The sequence below is a fragment of the Gymnodraco acuticeps genome, unplaced genomic scaffold, assembly GCF_902827175.1.
Source record: "Gymnodraco acuticeps unplaced genomic scaffold, fGymAcu1.1, whole genome shotgun sequence".
In the NCBI taxonomy this organism is placed as follows: Eukaryota; Metazoa; Chordata; class Actinopteri; order Perciformes; family Bathydraconidae; genus Gymnodraco; species Gymnodraco acuticeps.
Genome location: NW_022989812.1, coordinates 72,547 through 96,534, shown reverse-complemented (window position 1 = coordinate 96,534; position 23,988 = coordinate 72,547). Strand labels below are relative to the sequence as shown.

Genomic DNA, 23,988 nt, shown 5'->3' with positions numbered 1-23,988 from the left:
GAATGGATGGAATGGATGGAATGGATGGATAGATGGGATGGATGGAATGGATGGAATGGATGGAATGGATGGAATGGTTGGATGGAATGGATGGATGGAATGGTTGGATGGATGGAATGGATGGAATGGATGGATGGAATGGTTGGATGGATGGAATGGATGGATGGATGGAATGGATGGAATGGATGGAATGGATGGAATGGATGGAATGGATGGAATGGATGGAATGGATGGAATGGATAGAATGGATGGAATGGATGGAATGGATGGATGGATGGAATGGATGGACAGCAGCTCTATCGAGCCAACAATTTAAAAAAGATGAAAATAAATTAAAGATATAGATGTTGTTCTTTTTAGACACATGTTGTCAGTTGGTTTGTGTTTCTTTGAGCTTGGACTCTAAAGGCTGTTCAATCAACCTGACGCCCATTTACACAGACACAAACAGCGATGGGGTGTGGTGGTTGCATTCTCCAGACACCTTCCTTGTGTGTGTGTTTTCCCTTTCCCTGTCTGTGTGGGCGTGGTGCCTGTCACTCCTGGCTCCCGGCTCAAATCTCCACCAGCTGCAAACAGTTGAGCACTCTCCTCTGCGACACACCTGATTCCCATCAGCCATTACGGATGGTATATCAGAGGAGGCTCCACAACCTGTCAGCGCCAGATCGTTGTTAAACCCCAGTGGTAAAACTCTTAGCCTTCTCAGCCTTCTTAAAGTATAGTGACTATTTTCGCTACACCTGAATATATTCTTACCTGTTCTTCTTGTGCTCCAGGATTACGCTTCAGTGGATTACGTTCCAGTGGATTAAAACTCCGGAGGATACTCTTCAGTGGATTACGCTCCAGTGGATACTCTCCAGCCGGATTATCTCCTCCAAATAAAACCTTTGTAACACACTGCCGTGTCCTGCGTTTGGGTTCTCTCAGATAACCGTAACAGAACGATCTGGCCAGTATGGACCCAGCGGACACCGGCTACCAGGCCAAAACTACGGACGAACTCTGCCAAGCTCTGGCCAGTCAAGGCGCTCTCGTGGGGCATCATGATACAGTTCTCCGTGAGGCATTGGAGACTCTCCGGAACCTCTCCGTTAATGTGCAAAGGATTGGCACGCAGGTAGAACTGCTCACTTCACAGGCTTTTCCTCCGCAGCACGCTGCACAGCCGACAGCCCCTCCCCCCCCTCCTGCCGCACTCCTCCATCAGCTACGAGAGGCTGTCATTCCCACACCTGAACGATACGCTGGAGATTTGGGTAATTGTAGAGCCTTTTTGTTCCAGTGTACGTTAGTTTTTGAGCAGCAGCCTAGTACTTATCACACAAATGGGGCTAGGGTAGCATATGTAATGAGCCTGTTGAGGGGGAGGGCTTTAGATTGGGCTACAGCTGTTAGGGAGAGCCAGCCACACATTTGCTGGTCATATGATACTTTCATTTCCGAAATGAAAAAAGTTTTTGATCACCCGGTACGGGGGAGGGATGCTGCTAGGCGCCTTCTTTCTCTCCGGCAGGGCTCCCGTAGTGTAGCCGAATTTTCAGTGGAGTTTAGAACAGTGGCTTCCGACTCACGCTGGAATAACGAGTCACTACAGGATGCTTTTCTTCAGGGGCTGAACGAAGCAATTAAAGACGAGCTAGCGGCTAGGGATGATCCAGGTAGCTTGGATAATGTAATTGCCACAGCCATTAAGATTGATAATCGCCTCAGAGAGAGACGTAGGGATAGGACTAGCCGTCACTCCAATCCCAGCGACTTCTCACTTGATCCCCAAAATGGAACTGCCACTACCCCTATTGCCCGATCTTTCCCGACTCCTTACTCAGCCTCATCCCATGGAGAGGAGCCCATGCAAGTGGGAAGGGCCCGCCTCTCACCATCTGAGCGTGCTAGAAGGATCCATGCTGGGGAATGTGTTTATTGCAGCCAAACCAGTCATCTCGTTTCCTCCTGTCCTAGTCTGCCAAAAGGTCAGGCTCGTCAGTAGCTGTGGGGATTCTGGCGAGCCCTTCCTCCTCTCTCAACCCCCGACCCAGAACACAGCTAGAAGCCATGCTTTGCTGCAACCAACAGTCCCTACCCCTGCTCGCCTTAGTGGACTCGGGGGCGGATGATAATTTTTTGGACATTGACATTGCAGCTCAGGCAGGAATTTCCTGCGAAGTGTTAGATTCACCTCTTAGTGCTAATGCTCTAAATGGAAAATTCCTGGCCCAAGTCACTCACCGCACCAAGCCAGTAAACCTCATTCTGTCTGGAAACCATCGTGAGTTTATTCAGTTTCACCTAATTTCCTCACCTCAGGCCCCCATAGTGTTGGGCCATCCCTGGTTAAGAACTCACAACCCCCAGATTGATTGGGTAACTGTCAAAATCATTAGTTGGAGTTCTTTTTGCTTATCCTCATGCCTGCAGTCTGCCCTACCGCCAGCAGAGGCCGCTTCTCCACCACTCAAGATCGAGCTGCCTGACCTGTCATCTGTTCCCACTGAATATCATAACCTAGGAGAGGTGTTCAGTAAACAGCGAGCTCTTTCTCTTCCTCCTCATCGACCCTACGACTGTCCCATTGACCTCCTTCCCGGGGACCCTCTGCCTTCCTCACGTCTGTTCAACCTATCTCGCCCTGAGAGAAAATCCATGGAAAATTACATCCATGACTCCCTGGCTGCTGGTGTCATTCGGCCATCCTCCTCCCCGGTCGGTGCTGGGTTTTTCTTCGTGTCCAAGAAGGACCGCTCACTGCGGCCCTGCATTGATTACAGGGGTCTCAATGCCATTACTGTAAAAAACAAATACCCACTACCCCTCATTAACTCCGCCTTTGAACCCCTCCAGGAAGCCACCATTTTTTCCAAACTGGACCTCCGCAATGCCTACCACCTCGTCAGAATCCGAGAAGGGGACGAGTGGAAGACGGCCTTTAACACACCACTCAGTCACTTCGAGTATCTGGTGATGCCTTTTGGACTGACGAATGCCCCTGCAGTCTTTCAGTCAATGGTGAACGATGTGCTCCGTGACCTCCTCAACCAGTCAGTCTTTGTCTACCTGGATGACATCCTCATATTCTCTCGTAACAAGGAGGAGCACATTATCCATGTCAGCCAGGTGCTGCAGAGACTCCTGGAGAACAGACTCTTTGTAAAGGCGGAGAAATGTGAATTCCATGTCAACACAGTCTCATTCCTGGGCTACATCGTTGAGGAAGGAAAGCTTAGATCCGACCCCGAGAAGATCCAAGCGGTGGTGGGGTGGCCCAAACCAACCTCAGTCAAACTGCTTCAACAGTTTCTTGGTTTCGCCAATTTCTATCGGCGCTTCATCAGGGACTACAGCAGAGTGGCGGGTCCTTTAACCAGACTCACTTCCCCCACAACTGGCTTTTCCTGGACCCCAGAGTGCGATGCAGCCTTTTCAGAGCTAAAGAGACTCTTCACCACTGCCCCTGTGCTCATCCACCCTGATTCCTCTCGCCAGTTCGTTGTGGAGGTCGATGCCTCCAACACCGGGGTAGGAGCAGTTCTTTCCCAGCGCTCGGAACGAGACCAAAAATTGCATCCTTGTGCATTTTTCTCTCGCCGCCTCACCCCAGCTGAGAAGAACTATGACGTGGGTAACAGAGAGCTGCTAGCTGTCAAACTTGCCCTAGAGGAGTGGAGGCACTGGCTGGAGGGAGCTGAACTCCCTTTTATTGTATGGACGGACCACAAGAACCTGGCGTACATCCAATCTGCCAAGCGCCTTAACTCCCGTCAGGCTCGATGGGCCCTGTATTTCGGCCGCTTCTCATTCACCCTCACCTACCGTCCAGGGTCACAGAACCTCAAGCCTGACGCCCTCTCTCGCCAGTTCGCTTCCGATGGACCAGCTGCCAGTCCAGACACTATCCTGCCTGCCTCCTGCGTGGTGGGGGCTGTTACCTTGGAGATTGAGTCATTGGTCAGGGAGGCCCAGCGAGCGCAGCCTAGCCCAGGTAACTGCCCAGCTAATTGTCTTTTTGTGCCTACCCCTGTTCGCTCCAAGGTCCTGCAGTGGGCACACACCTCTCGTTTCTCATGTCATCCTGGTGTCCATCGCACACTGTTCATTCTCAAACAACGCTTCTGGTGGCCTTCCATGGCTCAAGACACCAGGGCCTTTGTTGCTGCCTGTACAGTGTGTGCCCGCGCCAAGTCCTCCCACCAGCCTCCCGCTGGCCTGCTTCGCCCACTGCCAGTACCTAGTCGCCCTTGGTCGCATGTGGCATTGGATTTTGTTACTGGACTTCCACTTTCACAAGGAAATACCATCATCCTAACTATTGTGGACAGATTCTCAAAGATGGTACACTTTGTGGCTCTTTCCAAACTTCCCACTGCCCGAGAGACTGCAGATCTTCTGGTCAACCATGTAGTTCGACTTCATGGGATCCCCACCGACATCGTCTCTGACCGGGGCCCCCAGTTCATTTCCCACGTTTGGAAGGCCTTCTGTCAGGCTCTGGGAGCATCGGTGAGCCTGTCATCTGGCTATCATCCTCAGACGAACGGGCAAACAGAACGGGCCAACCAGGATCTGGGGTCGGCCCTTCGTTGTGTGGCTTTCAAGAACCCTTCGTCATGGGTCCCACATCTGCCATTGATCGAGTATGCCCACAACTCCCTGCCAAGTGCAGCCACAGGTATTTCACCTTTTCATTGTGCCATGGGTTTCCAACCACCTCTGTTTCCAGCCCAGGAAGAGGAAGTTGCTGTTCCCTCCGTTCAGGCCCACCTTCGTCGCTGTCGTAAGGTGTGGAGGGACACCCGAGCAGCCCTGCTCTGCTCCGCTGCCCGCAACTGCCTCATCGCAGACCGCCACAGGACCCAGGCCCCCAACTACTTACCAGGTCAGAGTGTTTGGCTTTCGTCCAAAGATCTCCCACTCAAGACAGAGTCAAAGAAACTTACCCCACGGTATGTAGGCCCCTTCATCCTCGACTCCATTATTAATCCATCTGCAGTCAAACTCAAACTTCCCTCACACATGAAGGTTCATCCAACATTTCATGTATCTCTGTTGAAACCTGTTGCCAGCAGTCCTTTGTCTCCTCCAGTGAGTGTTCCCCCACCCCCCCGCATCATCAATAATCATCCAACCTACACCGTCAGGCGATTGTTGGACGTTCGTCGCCGTGGAAGGGGATTCCAATATCTGGTGGATTGGGAGGGCTATGGTTTAGAGGAGAGGTGCTGGGTTCCCCGGCGAGACATCGTGGGCGCATCTCTGATACGGGACTTCCACCGGGATAACCCTGGAAGACCTGGTAGACCTGGTAGACCGCCTGGAGGCGTCCCTTAAGGGAGGGGTACTGTGGTGGTTGCATTCTCCAGCCACCTTCCTTATGTGTGTGTTTTCCCTTTCCCTGTCTGTGTGGGCGTGGTGCCTGTCACTCCTGGCTCCCGGCTCAAATCTCCACCAGCTGCAAACAGTTGAGCACTCTCCTCTGCGACACACCTGATTCCCATCAGCCATTACGGATGGTATATCAGCGGAGGCTCCACAACCTGTCAACGCCAGATCGTTGTTAAACCCCAGTGGTAAAACTCTTAGCCTTCTCAGCCTTCTTAAAGTATAGTGACTATTTTCGCTACACCTGAATATATTCTTACCTGTTCTTCTTGTGCTCCAGGATTACGCTTCAGTGCATTACGCTCCAGTGGATACTCTCCAGCCGGATTATCTCCTCCAAATAAAACCTTTGTAACACACTGCCGTGTCCTGCGTTTGGGTTCTCTCAGATAACCGTAACATGGGGGAGGAAATGGGAGGAGGCTGTAAATCCAGAGTTTATGGTCTGTCCAGTAAAACGAGTATAACACACCAAGATGCAATATCAGTCAGCAGGTCAGAGAGAGGGGGAGATGCAGATCAAAGAGGGGAAAATTGCTAATTTGAGTTATATATATTTCAGCACTGAGGACGTATCTCCAAAGACAATAAAACAATAAAATAAACATCTTTCAAATTTCAGGGGCTACATCAGAACCTAAAAACGTTCATGACCTTTTAAAAATAGTCATTATTATTACAACTATTAAAATAATGATGAATTCCTCAAAGTGCTCAGAGAAGAGTAAACATAAACTATAGAGAAATAAACTATACTAAGAAAGATGGAGTGATAGCAGTGAAAACTCCAGAAAAAACTCCGAAATCAACCATCATGGTGGAATTGTTTTAAAAAAACTGCCATCATTTCTCCAACGCTAACCAATAAATCCAATGTTCACAATGTTCACATTAAAAACAATGAACTGACAGAATGAATTGTTAAAAATAATGCTGCAAAGTATTACAAGTTTTAATTATAGACTAATCATAGGAATTATGATAATCAAATGTTTTATAAAGGAGTCTGTGTAAACTTCTGGGGGAAAACGTTATGGGAGGGAAACTTGAGAAAAGCTGCATTGTAAAGCTTTTACTGTAGAGTTGTTTTGTTTCTGTTTGGCTGCTGTTCTACTCCTTTATTGTGAAAATGATCTGTGTTTGAAAGAAGGATAGACATCTTTAAACTTCTCTAGGGTTCTGTGAGAAACATAATGTCAGCATGAGAATAATATATACAGTTAAGGTATATAAGGTGTTTGTTTATAGCCATACATATTTGACCAAATCTGAAAAGACAGCACAAAGTACTCAGCATGCAGTTTGTATGTTTATATCGCGCACGCACGCACGCACGCACGCACGCACGCACGCACGCACGCACGCACGCACGCACGCACGTGCCACAGAGATCTACATTGCCATGTCTCCTAGTGACTTGGGAACAATTGAATCTGTTTAGAGTATATTCTAGATATTTATTCTAGATTTCTAGTATTTTTTTACATATTAGGCCCAGGGTTATTGAACAGCCTCCCAAAAGACCTGACGGTGTTAGAGAATGATCCTACTTTCAAGAGCCAACTCAAGACCCACCTTTTTAATTTTGCTTTTTATTGAATTGTTTTTATTCTCATTTTATTCTTATTTTATTACTGTTTTATTCAGTACTGTGTTTATTGACTTTTGTTGGTATTATGTGTTTTCTTTTTATCAATAACAAAGTTATGTGTTACCTTTTGTGTATGAAGAGTGGTATGAATAAAGTTTGATGTGATTTGAAAATACAGTCTCAATGCAAACTGTTAATGTATTCTGTGTATTATCCAGAGTGAAATGGACACTCTTCCTGGAGGGCCATGTTGCATTTCAATTTGTTAAATGTAATACTCAAATGCTGCGCACTCATTCAATGCAAACAGCAGCAGAATACAGACTTAAATGCATCGAGCATTGCTGCAGCCACGGAGGGATACCCTGTTAAGAAGCTGCCTGTAATTATCGGATTATTGAAGAGTGGAGGAGCTGGTGGCCAACCCCAACCCTTCACACCCATGATCACAATTTCAAACATCAATACCGTCCTCTTTCTGCTGCCTTCCATCCCTCCTCTCCTCAGAGCTGCTGGGAATCCCACAGTCATACATTATATAACCCGCTCGGAGCTGCAGTCATGGTGCTCAAGCTGTGACAGTGATTAACTGCTGCTTGTTCTTCTAAATCTGGCAGATCAACCTCCACATGGAAACCTTCAAAAATGTTTTCATGTACTTAAAGGTGCACCATTTGACTCGGTGTTCAGTCAATATATGAAAAAGACCATCAGACAATTTAACACAAGATTGAGCTGGTGCATTGATGTTTAAGTTAGTGATCATGAGTGCAGTTTCAATCTAAAATCTAACCTTTCACAGGGCTTAACACAAAATAGATCCTTTGTAGAACCTCTTAAACCTTGTTTTTATAGATTTGGTATTGCTTTTATTTATCTTTCGTTATTCATAGGTTTTAATGTATTATTTTCAAAAGACATTTATTTTGTTTTTTCAACATTTTAATGTGGCTTCTTTTTGTTTTTAAGCTTGAATTATGAAGCTGTAGATATTTAGGGAAGATAAGGGCCTCGGTTCGGATTTGGTTTGTTTTCTAAACAAAACATGTTCTTAGATAGCCTCTGATTTCCTTACATAATAAGTATAACCTTTTTGAAATAAATCATGAATAATTTTTTGGAATAAAAGCATTTACGTAATTCACAAAAGAAAGCATGGAGGAGGACTGCGGTGAAACAATCTTGTCACTTAATTTAACTGATAATTAACTTGTCAAACAGTAAAACTCTGACAGTTTGCTCTACATACAATTGTGTCCGGGTTAAGAAACAGCATTTTCCTAAATTGAGACTATAATCTGAGTCAGGAAAGTATATTCAGTTAGCAAAAACATTGATTACAGTACATTTATATGAAAGTATTGACCTTCAGAGGTGTGCAAGAGGGTATGGCAGGTGGGTCAGAAGCCTGGGAGCAATGCTTCCTGGGACATGTGGGCACTGCCGGAGCAACACTGCAAGCAAACTCAGCTTTCTCTGTTATTAAAGAACATTTCATCCTTGGTTTGACTACATTTACCATCAACACTGATCCGACAGCCACATAAAAGATGCGGGAAAAAGTGAATACACAGAAAGTTGGACTATTTCTTTTTGGTCAAGTATGGAAAAGAGTGATCTTATTTACTCCTCTTGCATTTTCACTGATATCCAGAAAGCAACACTTTATCACAACATATAGTCTTGGTGGAGACAGTATTTCATACATTTTTCTGAATCATTGGCTGAGTGCCGAGACTCAGTGAGAAGCAACAGCAGGAGTGAAGGGGTTAATGTATAGGCGGCTGAGCGGTGTGGGAGTGAGGTCACTGCTATAATCAATACCAAACTGTTGGAGAAAGTTAGAAAGTAGAGGCAGACATGGAGGGGGCAGGCTCTGCATCAGCCAAACAGCTCGCTGCACCCTCGCTGCGAGGGGGACCCAAGTTCCCATCAGCAAAAACACGTGGGTTTGCTATCCTGGCTCCAAAATGGTGGAATGAGCTCCCCATTGAAATCAGGACAGCAGAAAGCCTGCACATCTTCCGGCGCAGACTGAAAACTCATCTCTTTCGACTCCACTTCGAGCGATAGAATTACTAACAAAGAACTGCTAACAAAGCACTTATATACTAATAAAGGACTGGCTTATCTAAAGCCAGTTGAGTAGCACTTGAAATGTTTGGCTCTATGAAACCTGATGTACTTATATGATTCTGTTTTCTTCAAGGTTGTGTCTTCCTGGTCGAATGTACTTATTGTAAGTCGCTTTGGATAAAAGCGTCAGCTAAATGTAATGTAATGTAGAGAAGGGTAGGGAGACAGTAAAGCTCCACTGATTTGAATTTTCTATTCATAATTCTCTGCTGGGAGGTTAGCTGAAGGCAGCGGATGATGAGAGATGGTATGAAAGAGGGGGAGAAGGTGTAGGAGGAAGAGAGAGAAACAAAGAGAAGGACAGGATGGAGTGGTGAGTCTCTGAGGTGTAGGGAGACTGGGAATTAAATGCAGCTCGGCTTCAAACAGAAAGGTAGAGAGACAGACAGATGAATGGAAGACAGACGGAGGGAGAGGGGAGACGGGGGTGAGGAAGGAGAGAGTGAGCTGGAGTCTCTGCTGTGCGGAGGTTTGGACTCTGATTTACAGCAACTGCTCAGTTTGATTCCTGCAAATCAAAAACAAGAACCATTATCCACACACACACACACACACACACACACACACACACACACACACACACACACACACACACACACACACACACACACACACACACACACACACACACACACACACACACACACACACACACACACACACACACACACACACACACACACACACACACACACGTGTGGTATAGTAACATATAATAATGAAAGTATAAGTAAAAAAGTACTTTAACCCCCATTCTTGTTTTTATTTAGTAATAATAATAATCCTTATATTTATATAGCGCTTTATCAAAGACTCTCAAAGCGCTTTACAAATACACATTACACATACAGATCATACATGTAATGGTCATCTACTGTGGACAATACCCACAGGAGCAAATTCGGGTGAAGTGTCTTGCCCAAGGACACAACGGCCTGACGCAGCAGTGACAGCATCATGTCATGTAGTTCACGTCTACTACTCGTGTAGCTTTGAAAAACCCAAACCATAATTTGCCTAATTGTAGCCAATTGTTTCACAAAGTTTACAACACTGAATTGTGCGTTTCTGATTGGTTCAATCATGACGTGATCCTTTTTCCCGGAAGTACAAATACATCAACTTATTTGCTTTTCCAATCTATTGTTGTGCACCGTCAAAAGTGTTAAGTCAGTCATGTTTTATGTTGTTATTCTGGTATTGTCTTTTCAGCTTCATTGACTCCTTTTCCTAGTGTGTTCTCCCGCACTCATCAGCATCAGCCCCACCCCTGATTGTTTTCACCTGTGTCCTGTTATCTCCTGTATATATTCCCCTGTTTCCCTCTGTTTGTTGTCAGTTCGTCTTGTCCTCATGCCTGAACTCTGCTCCTCAGCGTTTGCTCTTTTTTGATTACATGCCAAATCATGCTCCTGTGAAAACCTTTGGAGGTTTGATCCTCACGTTGTGAGTGATTTTTCGTTGCGCTATAGTGAAGCCTATTTTTTGTCGCCTCGATAAGAGTGCTTTAAAGTGCCAATAAAGTATATTACATATACTTTATCTCTGGCTTCCGGGTCGTGCATTTGAGTCCTTTTTTCCTTTGTGTATCTGAGTTCGTAACATCTATAGCCTCATGCTGTCAAAGAAGTGGAAACAATATCCGGCAGTCTTTGGGTACTTGGCTTGGGAACTGGATAGTCAAATCCTGGTAGGACCATACATTAGTGTGGACTCCTGCACTGCTGAGGTGTCCTTGAGCAAGGCACCGAAACCCCAACTGCTCCCTGGCGCTGAAAAAAACCTGGCAGGCTCTGAAAAGAACAACGTTTTCCCTCTGGGATTACTAAAGGGTCTTCTTCTTCTTCTTACTTTGTTGTCAAACCAAGCACATCTCTGATCTTACCATTTACCCCTTCTCTTCTCAGTCTGTAACTATCACTGTTTTAAGATGAAAACCTAAAAGTGTTGATGTAGCCTTAATCTGTTTTGCAGCAAAGTGTATGAAGGATTGTTATCACGTTCTTTTTTTACACTACAAATGTTTGGAGAGGTTTCATCATATTGTGCAAGCATGAAATAGGCGCTTTTGTGTTTTAGACACCCAGTTATTTGTTAAGGTTTCTAGTTATGCAGTACATAGTGTTGTCTCCCACCGTTTCAGTGTGACCAGAAGTCCTCCGAAGCGAGTCTCTCAGGAGTCCTCCTTATCAGATGGCCGCCCCTCCTCAAGGGGCCCTTTTTGACCTGGAGGACCAGCAGCTCCACTCAGATCTGAGCTATTTTTATCTCTAAGGGTGAGCCAAGCCGTCCTCATTTCAATCGCTTCTTATTCTCTCGGTCATTACTCAAAGTGCATTAACCTTGATAGCATTAGCGATGGCTCGGTTCGATTAAGAGTCCCAGTAAGGATAAGCTATTCCAGTGAGCCAGCATGCACAATACCAGGGTCTCCTTTAAGTGGAATGCAGCCATCATTTATGTTATTAAATACCCCTGTGCTTTTTCTAGTGAGAAATGTCAAAATGTCTGTTGTGGAAAAAGGTAAATTGTCTGATACAATGACAGCATGACTATTGACGGTGCATCTGTCGCAGTAGAATGTGAAGTGGATTCATATACGTAGGTTCGGTTGTGGATTAATGTCTTACAGATATGATGGTCACCTTCTCGCGCTCAGCCCCTTGGTACACCGGCGAGCTGCGGAGAATGAAGACAGCTGGGCGTGTCCTTGAGCGCCGGTTCAAGGACTCACGACTCACTGTTCACCGGTTAGCCTATCGTGAACACCAGAAGGCCTACGCACAGTCCCTCAGAGATGCACGGTCCCAGTACTACTCCTCCACCATCAACAACAGTACTGGAAACTCCAAGCAACTCTTCTCCACCATAAACCACCTCCTCAAACCCCAAAGTCCTCTATACTCCGACTCCACTGAGAAGCAGTGTAGCAACTTTGCCGCCTTCTTCATAAACAAAGTTGACACCATCCGCTCCATCCTCTCTAGCCCCTCTGCACCTCCAGTTCCAACTGCTGACCCACAGCCTGGGACAACCCAGCCTCTTCGCTGTTTCACGGACATCTCTCAGCGAGAGGTTGAGGGCATCGTTAGGAGGATGAAGCCCTCCACCTGTGTCCTGAACCCCCTTCCCTCAGCTCTGGTGAATTCGTACATCTGTACCATGAGCCCTATGATCACTAAGATCATAAACCTCTCTCTCCAGGCTGGTCATGTCCCCTTTGCCCTAAAAACCGCTGTCATCAAACCTTGTCTCAAAAATGTAGCTGTCCTTTCAGGCCCCTCCCCTTTTGGGAGCGTAGGGCAGAATTAGGAGGGAATTTTGTCTCGCAGCGTTTGTGCACTGTTTTGAAATGCCGCTCCTAAATTACCCTTCTTCGATAAAGCCACGCTCGCATTGCAGATGAGACAGATGGACTTTGAATTGGAATAGATACAAAAATAATCATCCTCCCACTCGGAGTGAACATTATATATTTGGGCTTTTTTGCTTCTGCCATAATTGCGGTCTTTTGTGTGTGCGGACTGTCACTCCTGTTGACACGGACAACGTCAGCGAAATAGTGCCCACTGCCCAGCAGCCACGCCCCGACACATGGGGTCATGCCGGCCAATCACAAAGCTTTGATGCGTTCAAGTGCATTATTCTGGCACAGGAAGATTATGTTATAGGACATTAACGATAAAACTGAATATTGTTGTTCTATTTTTAGACACATCTCGCGATCGACTGGGATTCTCCTCGATCGCGATCGACTAGTTGGGCACCCCTGCTCTACATGCTCCCCCTTTGCTCTATCCTCAGCCGACATGGAGTATCATTCCATTGTTACGCTGATGACACCCAACTGTACCTCAGGATCAAGCCTACCTCCTCTGCAGCCCTGCCTTCACTCATACTCACTGCCTGCCTGGAGGAGATACAGGCATGGATGAAGAAAAACTTCCTGAAACTCAACAGCTCCAAGACCGAAGTCATTATAGTTGGCACCCCACACCAGGTTCGGTCATCCACCATCACCTACTCCGGCCAGGACATTACCCTCTCCTCAATAGTCACCAACCTGGGTGTGAAAATGGACGCCCATCTGACCTTTGAGGCTCACATTAAACAGCTGTGCAAGTACTCCTTTTATCACCTCAGGAACATCGCCAAACTCCGCCCCACACTCACTCTGTCTGACGCCGAAAAGCTAGTCCATGCCTTTGTCTCCTCCAGGTTGGACTACTGCAATGCACTCCTCATCGGGATCCCTAACAAAAGCATCCAGAAGCTCCAATACATTCAGAACAGCGCTGCTAGGATCCTGATGAGGGTGTGCAAATATGATCATATCACCCCCATCCTTAAATCACTACACTGGCTCCCCGTGGAATTGAGGATCGAATTCAAGGTCTCTGTCCTCACCCACCAGTGTATCCATGGAACTGCCCCTCCCTACCTCAAGGAACTCCTCACCCCCCATACCTCCTTGCGGACCACCCGCTCCAACAACTCCAACTTCCTCAAACCCCCCAGGACTAAGCTCCGTACTATGGGAGACCGGGCCTTCTGCTCGGCTGCTCCCAGACTGTGGAAGGCTCTCCCTGACCACATGAGAGCGCCACAGACCGTGGAGGCTTTTAAAAAAGGCCTCAAAACCCATCTTTTCAATAGAGAGGCGAAGTCCCTCCCTTTCCGGGGGACCTCCATGGGACCTTATTTTGGAAAAATCATGTATTGAAGTCAATGGAGAGAGAAAGATTATCTTTCAATCCTGTTTGAATTGTGCCACGAATTACACATATGATGTTTGTCAATTTAAAAGATAATTTTGCAAGTCAAAAAAATAAAGATGTGTCATAAAAATGTGAAGTAACACTTGTTTTGTGTAAAACCGCTCAATGAACTACATCTCCCGTCTCGCACCACACACCAAGACGGCCGTCACGTTGGCACATTTCACTTCTTTCTTTCAGAATGAGGGGAAAAGTATTAAAAGAGGTGAAAATCACAAGTCTGGCCATGTTGAGAGCTGTACACAAAAGGGGAGTTAGTCGGTTCCGTAAGAGCCAGCATGCGGGACCGGGATTCTGGGATTTGTAGTCTTTTTAGTTGCATATTTTTCATAGTCTTATATTTCAAAAAATGTACGACAAACTGTGACTTTTTTGACATGGAAATGATTATTTAAGATTGACAAACATCATATGCGTAATTCGTGGCACATTTCAAATGGGATCGAAAGATAATCTTTCTCTCCCCATTGACTTCAATACATAATTTTTCCGAAATGAGGTCCCATGGGTCGGAAGTAAATGGGCCGGACTTTGCCTCTCTATAGAGCCTTTCCCTAGACCTTTTATTTGTTACCACCCTTTTATTTTATTGTATTATTGTTTGTTTTTTATTGCTTTTTTATCAATTCTACCGTGTTGTGTAATGTTTTTATACTGTTCATGCTCACTGCTTGTAGCACTTTGAGATCTGAAGTCAAATATGAAGTGCTTTATAAATGAAACCCATTATTATTATTATTATTATTATTATTACAGAAGACTGGAAAAACTGAATGAATGGATTCAAAACAGAAATGATATTCCATGCGTTTAATACTCATCTAACCCTCCATTGTAACTAGACATTTCCTATTATTCAGTTAATCTCCTTTCTTCATCATTCTCAATTTATAACTGTACAGATCAATGGAGTGTGTAGACCAGAAATGTGCATCAATTGGTGGTTATTGAATAGAGTGCTGCATAGGTTTGAATGGTGTCAAAGAAGGGGATGCAGGGTGAATTTCAGTTGTTGCAAAAGCATTTGGCCGAGCTTAGATAGCCAAAGGGCCCAGGTGAGCATAATCAGACAATACTGTCAAACCATTGGCTTTTATGGTTTTTAGCCAGGGCACCTTACCTCGCTAAGTAACAAGACACCTGAACTCAATGCAGCAACTCATATTCCCATTTGCTGGCAGAGAGATAGATATACAATAAGTTGAGTTAAGCTGTCCGGTTACTGGCTCAAGGGCACCACGGCAGGGCCCAGGAGGTGAACTGGGACTTCTCCAAGTAGCAGTCCACACTCCATATTTGTATATGTGAGCCACTGTCCACTAATGGGTCCATCCCTAAGTATGCAGCCCACTGAATGTATGGAGGAGTGTGTCCTTGCACATCTTTACTCAATGAAAGATAAGATAAGATGAACCTTTATTGATCTCTGAAGGGAAATGCAGGCGTTTGAGCAGCAACAGGAATAAGACAAAGGATAGGACAGCTATGAGTTCAAACAAGGATAATTAGAATAACAAATCAAAACTATAAGGGCAGTACTATGGGATTAGTTTTGTTTCATAAAGATAAAGCAACACTTTCTCAGAATCAAGCAAAACTAAGAGTGTAACAGAAAAAAAACTGAGTGAAGCAAAAATACATTTAATTTCAAAAATAAAACTATAAGTTGCAAACAAATCATTTGTGTAATCATGTAAACTATAAGTATTTTTTCTTTGTTTTAACATATCTTTTTGTTTGCTTCTTTCTCAATGATAAGACTTTTGCTCTCGCTGCAACTCTCATTTGCGCTCCCTCATTTTTTGTTTGCGATTCTGACACAAATGTCCAGGTAGGCGGAACTTTCAGGGTTGCGTCCCCATTGGCTACTCAGTTTTTGAGTGACAGCCCACTACACCACAGATCATACAGTGCAACTCATGCAGCAAACTCCGGAGTCCACTCGGCTACGTTAGTGTCGGTGTCTCCTGGGGAGTTTCATGAACATATCGGACTTATCTTATGGATTGCTGTGCATTATACTTGTGATGTGTAGTTTATACTTTATTCCAACTTTAAATATTTGAATACCTGAACACCTGAACACACTGCTGCTGTAAAAATAATTTCCCAATTTGGGATTGATAAAGTGTCTGTCCGTCTATTTATTTATTTTATAGATAAAAAAACACATCTACTGTATGTATTTTCAAGCTAAAGGTGATACACAATATAAACTGTATACTATTATTTTTTCAAAGATATGTTACATTTCAAAAGCAAATATTGCTATGTTTAGGACAAACAATTAAAGACTGCTTTAATTTAACAAATTCTACAATATAAAAGTGGCAGATTTGCTTTATTAAACAGACCAGACCTAGGCTGCATGTCAACACAATTAGGAACATGCTCACATCTTACTATGTTGGTCTGAAGAACTGAAGCATTCATACAAAATGGATACAAACTGTGTTGTCTCATTCTATATCCTGTGAGAAAATGATATACATTTAGCATTAAAAACTCAACATACTATTCCTAGCCTGAGGAAGATCTGAAAAATCAACAGATTTGAATGGAATCTCTAACATTTTCATGTAGAATAAAGACAAAAGAGTGATTATACAAATTACATTTATTGAAATTTGAACCAGAAGATAAAGTCTCAAAGAATGTTTTAAATAAAAGGACATAAAACAAAAAGGAGGATAATAATAAAAAAATACTTATAGTTTACATGATTACACAAATGAATTGTTTGCAACTTATAGTTTTATTTTTGAAAATACATTTATTTTGCTTGACTCAGTTTTTTTTTCTCTTAAACTCTTAGTTTTGCTTGATTCTGAGAAAGTATTGCTTTATCTTTATGAAACAAAACTAATCCCATACAGTACAGAATGAAATGTAAAATGAAATATATTTTATGGTGGCCCTGAAGTGCAAGTCAAAACAACATTTCACAAAACGCTACAGCATTTCACAAAACGCTAAAGCATTTGATAAAACGCTACAGCATTTCACAAAACGCTAAAGCATTTCAACTTTTACGGAAAGGGTATTCCTTTGGGAGAACACCTCTTGTTTGTGATTGGACAGAGCCAGCCAGAGAAGCACTGCTGTGATTGGTTGTTTTTGCCAGTCAAGAAATTAAGCTTCGTGATTGGTCAGCACCTGACAGCACCACGTATTTGGTTTGGGACTATTCAGTTGCAGTGGCGAGCCGTGACTTTTATACCTAGGCCCTCTGACCCCCCTTTCCTCGAAAAAAAAGAAGAGATATTACGTCACAGCGTATACTTCAGCGGAATATCAAAACAGCGGCCCGGGGTGCAAAACGCATCATTGACAGCGACCCTCTACCACACAGAACAACACCATTTATATAAACACCTATCATGACAGGGCACCCACAGCCAAGTAACAATTACAAATGAATTAAGTCGGCACGGCGGCCCACATTGAAAATGACTTACGGTGTGTCCACACAGCAGCTTTGACCAAATCTTGAAAATCCTGGAGCTGGGTGTGTCTGACAGCTTGGGGATTTCGCGACCAACAACCAATCACATGAATATCACATGAATATCCCGCCCCCGACATACAAAGCAAAACAACCCGGTTCTTCTACACTATTGTCAAATAGGAAGGGCTATGATGAACATTTATTTTTTTAACATTTTGAACATTTATGAGATTAATGTTTATGGTGCTATTTTATGCTACATTCCATGCTGGCTAATGATACTGTCTATGCTTGCTAGCAACGAAGTAAACTAGCAACGAAGTAAACTGGATATAAAATCCCCAAACAAGCGAAAACCTACCAGTTTCACCCACTGCCTCTGCCACCTCCCTCCATGCCTGGTTCCTCCGGTTTGTATCCCGGTAAGTAAATAGGGACTGGTCATAAAGAACCGGGTGATTTGCTACCGCAATAACTAAGTTCTCCTCCATTTTTGTGGAATATAGAAATGAACTGCGGGTCTGGTTCTCCCAGCTTGCACGCGGTTTGATTGGCTAGCGCTTGAACTGTCAGATTTGCATAAACGGATCTGATTGGCTGTCGCTTCCAGCTCAGCCTCAAAAGTTGAACATTGTTCAACTTTGGAATCCTGAACATCCTGGAAATCCTGGAAATCTTCGCCTCGCCACCCCACAATGCAGTTCGGCGACAAGCGAGGGAAAGTGACGCGCTGGAAGCGGTGGACAAATCGCCAAAAGCTGCTGTGTGTACGGGCCGTTAGGCCTACCTTTGATGATAAATCACTGAAACACAAAGTCCATCCTCCTGTCCTTTTGGATGAAGCACTTGCAGGTCATTCAGAATCAGCTGATCCTTTGCCACTCCAGTTTATCATTGTAACTCAATCTTGAAAATGACTCGGTTAATAATTTCGCAACGATGTCATCACTATCACTGACATGAGCCATCATGAACGAACTTATGCTAATTATAAATATATCGATCATAAATCTATCGTTTAGATTTATGATTAGAAAATAATAAAAGTAGGGTAGACATGTGGATATTTTCCGTCTGAACACAACGTGCATTTATCTAACAGGTTCGTTTTCCACAGACCTTATTTCGAGCTATTTTCCAAAATCCTATGGAGAAATCCCGTTGCTTTCTGTCGAGGGAATCCGAGCGCAGCTTACTTCCGGGTTTTAGGACGCGTCACTGCACCACTTGCATAGACCTCACAGCGGGCGGAACTTGTCATAAAGTCCGCGAAAATAAAGCCCGCCCATTTAGAGGGAAGATATGATTGGTCAATTGTACTGTCATTTGACATTACTCTCTCGTTGAGTTACTATAGCTGGCCCTCTGTGAATGTAGAGAGGGACCAACAAGCTCTCCCGTCTTCACATAACTCACAGAGACAGCATTTAACCCTTCACATTCCAACAGAAACTGAACAGGCAGATTCGAAGGATTTATTTCTTTGGAAATATTATTTTAAATACAATTAAATCAAGTTATTTTGGTAAAACTAATGAAAAATGTAACAAAAACATATACAAAAAAATATTTTAAAAAAAATGTTTTTTTTTTTAATGTTTTCAAATATTATTTCTTAGAATATCTTAGGCCCTGACGGCTCGCCACTGTTCAGTTGTTTCTGCACACAATTTAAACTGAGCTGGAAAGAATGGAAGAAGAGATGGAAATCTTAAGGGAATATTTTAACAACAATGATGTTATCCTCGACATGCTGTCAACCAGGCCATTGGGAATACCGGGAGTTTCCCTGGTGGGCCGGTGCTGTGTGTGGGCCGGAGGGCCAAATAAAAAATTAAAATAAATCAGGCCCGTAGCAGCTGTCACTGAGAGACCTAGCTGGCAGTTGCTTACAGATGGATAAACAAGCTCCAAAGCGTAAAGGCGTTTTTGTACAGTTTGTGTATACAGTAGCCCTGGGTTCAGAGGGAGGGGCTTGCATAGGGGAGGGGGGAGGGTTGGCAGGGAAACAGGGGGAGAGGCTGTACGGCTGTACCCGTAGGATAGAAAAGGGGGAAGTGATGTCTGACTCAGAGGTCGCGCGGCTGTGGAGAAGAACGTGTTGCCCATTCTGTTACTGAGTTTAGGCCAGTTAGCTAGCAGGTTTATTGTTTTGGGTGCAGTCACTTTTGCCTCCACTTGCTGTTCAAATAAATGTTGAAAGAAAAAGTAAATCTGTTTACAGTTCTGTTTTATATGGGTGTTGAAGAAGAAGAAGAATTGGGAGGGATGAAACCCTCTTCAATGGTCACACATGCAGAGCACACAGCACACACAGTGAAATGTGTTCTCTGCTTTTAACCCATCCTAGTACCAGGAGTCTAGTACTAGGAGCAGTGGGCAGCTATTGTACAGCGCCCGTGGAGCAATGGGAGTGAGGGGGGAAGGGGGATGTCCGGTTTCTTGCTCAAGGGCATGGCAGGGCAGGAGGTGAACTGGGACCTCTCCAAGTAGAAGTCCACACTCCAAATGTAGGTCTGGCCGGGGACTTGAACCGGCGACCCTACGGCTCACAGTCCAAGCCCCTACTGATTGCCATAAATGTAGTCCCTAATTTTGCTCTCAAAGTGCACCAGATTGACTTGCCCCCAGACCCCCCAAGAGGAGGTGAGGTCCAACACCTGCCCAAACCTCTTTTTAATTTGTCTCACCCACATTGAGGATGCTTCCTACGCCCATGTTTTATTCCATGTGTCAAGTCAGGCAAATTGGGTCAAAATGTTATTGCATCAATGATCCGTTAACATTAAAATCACTAAATATATGCTGTAACTATTTTGCTCTAGGCAACTCAAGGGATTACTATATGAATAATTGTCCAAAATAACATAAAATGCATAGGGTTTTTTGTTAAGTAACATACTTTCGTCGCCGGCCGGCCGATACATGCCGCGCATTAACCTGTTAAACCCCGAGCCTGTTTTTCAGGTTTCAGGCTCGAAAATGACATTCCCAGAACAAATGACCATATCTTCCCTTCTAAAAGGGTTAAATTAATAATCTTTGTTTCTCAAAGTAATGATAAACCTGTGAGTTGGATGTAGAAAAGTCAGATTCAATATAGATGTTTTTTATTTTAAAGAAAATTCAGATTGAACATGGTAAAAAACTGTAAATTATAGTGTCCGTCCAAAAGATATTTTGTACTTATAGTGAAAACTAACCTTGGATGATGGGTTAGTAGACTAAAAGCTTTAGGAATCCAAAGTACAACATATAATAAGTACCCTGTATCAAGATTGATGCAAAACAAGTGATATTTGACCTTTTTCAGACAGATTTAGCAAAAAAAAACCTCTTCTGGGGCCATTTGGGTGGATTTTCCATATCTCTGGCCCCCCTTGCTCGATTTTGACATGTGACATCTCTTTCTGACAGTCAGAGCCAATGGAATCGAGGGGAACTCCCACATAGTCCTTATTTGGTCATGTGTATGTGTGAGACTGCTGCATCGCCGAGACCGGAAGCAGCAGCTAGCTGTGGTGGCTACCATTAGCAGCTAGCATTTACTCTCCGATTTTTACATAAAAATGGAATTATGGATTATAAATTCAATCAGTTTTTTATACATGGACGTTAAGAACCTATGGATTAACCGATTCAGCCGCGTTTTTTCTCATTTTAATGCCATTGAACACGTACTTTGATCAGATTGACAGCTACTTGTGAGAAGATCTCCCTAGAAGCTTCGTAAAGGTACGTGTTGTGATGACTATATTTGCTTCCCCTGTCACGAGTCCGAATCACTCAGTGATGATACTATATACCTACATAATCTATGGAGTCTCAGCTTTAATCGGATATATTGTAAGTGCAGCTATGATACGTAATAAGGGTACTTTTATCTTGAGTTCTGTGCCAATGTCCGTTAGCATTTTTTGCTCAGGGGTAATTTAGATGCTTTTTGTGAGACTTGTGTTTTGTTTTGGTAAACATGGTTTGTATCGGCAGTTAGCTGAGATTATTTCCGTTAATCTGGTATAACACATTAATAGGTTCTTAAATATTAAGATCCCCTGAGACACAGTATCGTGAAAAAAAGACCCAGGGTCCCCGCCTTCGGGCTTAACAGGTTAAGTGGGCCTGTCTGTCAATTAATCCCCGGGCCACTTTTTCCCCCCAGTCCACCCCTGCTGCACTGATAAAAGTATTTCGTTCAACCAATTACATTTTTTTAGGGTAATGGTTCACATCTATACTTTATAGCTTGAGCCAATGAAAAATAAATAACTTGCCTCAAACAATATTTCTTATGTCCATGGAAACTATTATATAAGTCTTGGCACAACATATATTTTTATTGTTGAAGGAACCCATCACCACATCAACATGTCCCAAAACATCAGCTGTTAGCTGTTTGCACACAGAGCTCACAGATCTTCATATATGTTCAGAAACTGGACAATGTTAAACATGTACAAAACACAGACGGTCTGTGTCATGGCGAATACAGTTGAATACAGTTGGTGTAACAACAAGTTTACGTTACTGATGCAATATGGTTGAGACCATTCGGGCTTATGCTAGAAGAGGGGTGCAAGGAATAGTCTAAGACCCCGTTTACACAAGGACAAAACGGGTTGTATCCGCATAGTTTCTCTTGCGTATAGCCCTTTCGTTTACACGAGGCCGTAACAAAACGATAGAAAAGGACCCCGCAAACGATAACGGGTCCCAAGGTGGATAGATTTGCAAATAAAACGCTCTGGGGGGTCAAACGGATCCGTCTGTACGCCTCTATACGATCATTTTCTGATAACGATCATTTTCTGATAAAGATGAATAGCCCCGCCTCCCTCTCCCCCCCCTCTTACCCCACGTCTCATGCTCAGAGATCAGCTGCTGGGCTGTCAGAAGAGGGGGAGAAAAAGAGAGGCTCTGTTTATTATTCTTATATTATTATATAGAGTCGTTATCAATTTGTTTTAAAGCTCAATAAATAACAAAGACCTCTGACCGGCACTTTTCTAATTTAAAGATTTAAACTTTAACGGACATGCTGACCGGCGGAAACTTTGCCGCATGGTCCCCTCGTCCCTTGGAAGAGGCGGAGAGGTGGGTGTTTTTCATCTGCTGGTGGACTACCGGAGAGATTTACAGCAGGAGCACACGCCGTCCACCACGGAGAATAAACAGAAGGGCAACCATGGCAACCATGCTCCGGGGTCTTCTTCGCTGCTTTTGGTGTATTTTGTGGTGGCAGCAGCACCACTTACTGGCCTGGCATATGTACTACAGCGTTTCCAGCGTTTCCAGCGGTCTAGTGTGAACGGACACGTTAAATGAATTGAATGCGTGTGAACGGAAGACTTTTTTGCATTTACGCATACGGTGCGTAAATGCAAACGTTCCCGTGTAAATGGGGTCTAAGTAGTGGCCTGGGGGAGTTTTATACACTAAAGGTGTGAAAATTCTCTGGCGTTATAATATCAGCGCGTCAGATCAAAATGCCTCCGAACGCAATTTGAATAGACCTACAGCCAATCAGAGCAACGAAACGTTGGGTCTGTGTCATGCATTACTGATGAGATCAATCGGAACCGCCATTCAGTATCCCCATTGGATCTTCAACGTGTACTAACATGCTTATTGTAGTTGTAAGTGCACTGCCTTGCGGCCTGAAGCACCATCCTTGTCAAGTCCTTCAGGGTTTTGGCCTGTATTCAGTGATTTAGCCTGAACTTGAGAGGCTGGAGGGCAACAGAGGACGCTTGGACAACTCGAATTTTGTTCTTTTTGTCTTTATTTATTTTAAGACAACTCCAATAATTCATCAGGTTGAAAACCTTCAAAACACAAAGGACAAACAAATGTTAGCTCACATGCAAACACAACTTACAAACATTTTGCATGCCTCATTGCATTCTCAATAATAATAATAACACAAACTCAGTCACATTCCTCCCTTTTCAGGGTATTTTAATTAAAAGGATAAATTGTGAGTTATTTTAAAACCCCATAATTAACTGAAATGAATTAATAAGAGAGTGTTTATCTCTACTTGGAAATAAGCACCAGAGAAACCCTCAACTGAACACCACCTGACCTGTCTACAACAAACGGAGCGCAGGCAGACCACGCTGCGTAAAAAGCCGTCGATTGCGCAACAGCACTCTCACAAAGTAAGGCAACAGATCAAGTACATAAAACACAATAAACACCGGAGAAACATACCAACGGCGTCTCTGGAGCCTCACACACACTGTCGCCAACTTCTCCCTCCGTGGCTTTGGGAACAAGAGAGCGGCCATCACAATTCTTGCCCCTTTTGTTGCCGTGCTACCGGAAGCGGTATTCATATTTTTTTAATAACAGCTCGCTTATTAAGAAAAGTAGCCTACGCTATTCAAAATAAAAACGAATATCCCCTCTTGGTATTGAACACCTATAATAACAATAATCTAAATGAATACATACAAATAATTATTTGTCCCTCCGTTTTTATCAAATATTATTTTTCTTCATTTTTATACTGACTTTCGTCTCGACAATCCTCGATGGAGCATATGTGTGGGCTGGACCTGTATTTTACAGGAAAGGAGTGAGCAGAGGGTCGAGTTGTCGATTCTTGTTCTGTTTTCTGTGACTAGGCTTGTTTGAGACACATTGCGGCTCGC

General features: G+C 43.9%; 1 long non-coding RNA gene across 1 annotated transcript; it reads left to right on the top strand.

Moving 5' to 3' along the window:
* The first annotated feature begins 640 nt into the window (after nucleotides 1-640).
* LOC117555629 lies at nucleotides 641-904 on the top strand. The gene is made up of 2 exons (XR_004570422.1): nucleotides 641-687; nucleotides 780-904. It is a non-coding gene; the product is annotated as an uncharacterized LOC117555629 (long non-coding RNA).
* The last annotated feature ends 23,084 nt before the right edge of the window (nucleotides 905-23,988 follow it).